General features: G+C 40.6%; 1 pseudogene; it reads right to left on the bottom strand.

The window, feature by feature from the left end:
- Positions 1–536: 536 nt before the first annotated feature.
- Positions 537–981, bottom strand: LOC123251740 (annotated as a pseudogene).
- Between the last annotated feature and the right edge of the window lie 2,125 nt (positions 982–3,106).

Here is a 3,106-nt window from a genome sequence, read left to right on the forward strand (position 1 = left end):
GATTATCCATTCCTCATACTTTTTTATCTTGATTAACCATTTCCCACACCTTCCCCTGATTCTTTCTCAAGGGGCCATTGAAAATTTTAGGGACTTTTCTCTGGGTCTCTTGGCATTTTTTTTTAACTGGAAAACTTTTATTGTAGCTGGAGTGGGATAGCTGGACAAAGTTTAGAACAGTGATGGGCAACCTTTTGAGCTTGGTGTGTCAAAATTTGCCAAAAAATAAAAGCATAACTCCGGTGGTGTGTCACTTTGAGAAAAAACCCCATAATTCTGCGATATTTATAGTTTAAATAACAACAGTGCATAATTGTAATATATAACTGTATTTAATAAACCAAAATAGGTAAATTAATATAGGTAGAATTGTCCTCTATAGTGCACAGAGTATCTACAATACAGTACAGCAAATGTTTCATTCTTGGCATGCGGCCCCATACTTCTCTGTATGCAACCGCGTTTCATCAAAAATGGCTACGTGTGTCAATGCTGACACACGTGTCATAGGGCTTGCCATCACTGGTCGAGAAGTTTCAAATGTTGTTGGCAACATCCAATGCATCGTAGTTTGGAGCAAGTCAGACATAGGCCTTCCCTCCATCAGGCTGGATCAGTGTGTTGACCTTGGCTATTCTGATGTCATACAGCTTCTTTACTGCCTGCTTGATCTGATGCTTATTGGCTTTGATGTCCACAGTGAAGATAAGAGTGTTGTTGTCCTCAGTCTTCTTCATAGCAGACTCAATGGTCAAGGAAAACTTAATGATGGCATAGTGATCAAGCTTGTTTCTCCAAGGAGCACTTTTCTGAAAGTATTTGGGCTGCCTTTGAAGTCTTAGTGTCTTGGGTTGCTGGAAGGTGGGAGACATTTGATGTGGCTATGGATACCCTTCAACACTATCTTCTTGGCCTTAAAGGCCTTGGACTTGACTTCTGTCTTGGAGGTACCACTGTTTCCTTTTTGGGCTTTGGTGCCATCTTAGAGGAAATGGAGGAAAGGCTCTGGGTCTCTTGGCATTTTGTAGATGCCACTGTAGCAAATGGCTTATTCATAATTTTTCCTTTGTTCTCATTACATGAGAACTGGCTTACCTCAATTTCTGGTCTCATATCTCCAATGACAGTTTCTGCTTCTCTTGTGCTATTCTCCATTTTTTATTAGCAACTCTTCCAGGATAAGCTGATCATCTAAAATCTCATTACCATTGTAAGAGGGAGATTTTAGGTATTTTATAGGTATATATTTAAAGAGTGGCTGCCAGGAATCAATAATTCAGATTGATTCCATAATTAAAATAGACCCAAGTCAGGATTGGGTTTAAGGTAGTTTATTTACAATTAGGAAGGTAAAAGGTAGGGAAATCAGAGAGAGGAAGAGGCTAGTCCAGGCCTGCAGAGGAGAGAGAGGGTTAAACGGCTAATCAATCTAAATTATATGCCACAAGACCTTAACAATCAGAGAGGTAAAAGCCTACTTAAGGTATAGTTTGGCCAAGGTAGGCCAAGGAAGTCAGCCTAACTTACCCACGTGACAATTCAGAGTGTCAGCAGTCTGAGGTCTCAGCTGAGAATCTTCAGCACCAAGTTCAAAGCTGGAACTCCCTCACCAGGAAGTAACCATCATACTTGAAGAGATAGTGTCTCTCCTCACTTCCTGGGGGTCCACCTCTAATTCAAGTGGACAAATGGCAGCCTATACAGTGATTTGGACTGCCCAAAGGGCAGTCCCTTGTTCTTGATTTGTTACTTATTGTCACATGTCGGTAACTTATTTCCACTCTCCACTAAGGGAGGTGGGGATGACATAATCTAGATGCCTAGGGTAAGTAGAGTTTTGACTATGAATGGGCTAGAGCTAATTCCATTTACACACCATGCTTATTGATTCAATTTTTGATATATAACACTTTGTCAACTCCCTCAGTGGCTTTTCCCCTCTAACTGAAGGGTTGGAGAAGAGAGGAGAGCAGCACCCTACCCCTCTTAGAGTTAAAAAAAAAAGTTATTGCTTTCCATCATTCAATTATAAGCTGTTTGAGGACAGGGAATGTCTTTTTATTTCCTATTTAGCACAGTGCCTGCCTGGCACATAGTAGGGAGTTAATAAATGTTTATTAAATTTATTTTAATTGATTATTCCTTATTGGTAATATACTTGCAATCCCTTTCTGCTCCAATTATGAGTTTTTCTTCTGCCTTTTGAGTAACCTCAAGGTTAGTTCTTCAGAGATTGTGATATTCCATGTCCTTTGATCACATTGTATTACTGAAAGAATATTTATATTTGCAGGAAAAAGAAAAATGTGACAAAGAGAAATGATGACTAAGCAAACTGATCACCTATAGACTACTTTTAAAGAAACTTTTATTTTCTGTCTAAGTATTGGCTCCAAGGCAGAAGAGTGGTAGAAGCTAGACCAGTAATGGTGAATCTTTTAGAGGGGTGGGTAATGTCCTCAGGCACTTGTGGAGAGGGAGAGGGGTACAGCCTGGCTCTGAGTCCCTCTGGATATCTAGTAATGAACTCTGGTGAACTCTGCCCTGGGGCAACTGTGGGCATGCCCACAGAGAAGGCTCTGACTGCCCCCTTCTGGCACATGTATCATAGGTTCACCACCATGGAGCTAGACAATAAGGGTAAGGTGACTTACCCAGAGTCACACAGCTAGGAAGTGTCTAAAACCAGATTTGAACTCAGGACTTCCAGTCTCTAGGCCTGACTCTCTTAACACTGAGTCACCTAATTGCCTGTCATCTATAGTCTATTATCTAAGATTCTGGATGAGAACATCATGAGGAAATAAGTTCTGGCTTCTTATCCAATAAACGATGTCCTTGGTTTGGGACTTAGTTCTGAAATCTATCTCAAAATAACATTTTTTGGAATGTCTCTCTAGGTCAGGGTTGTCCCTAGTCCCAAATACTTTGATGATCTTGATTCATTTCTTTCTCCTCTAACATCCATTCCCCATGGTAGAATTGAGATATATGTTTGTTCTCCTGGGCCTTACCCATGCCATACTCAGTAACTACCAGGATACTGATTGAAGATTTCCAGGTCTGGAGATGCCAAAGAATACCATGGACAGGGAGTTCCTATACA

Source organism: Gracilinanus agilis, chromosome 1 (assembly GCF_016433145.1).
Source record: "Gracilinanus agilis isolate LMUSP501 chromosome 1, AgileGrace, whole genome shotgun sequence".
In the NCBI taxonomy this organism is placed as follows: domain Eukaryota; kingdom Metazoa; phylum Chordata; class Mammalia; order Didelphimorphia; family Didelphidae; genus Gracilinanus; species Gracilinanus agilis.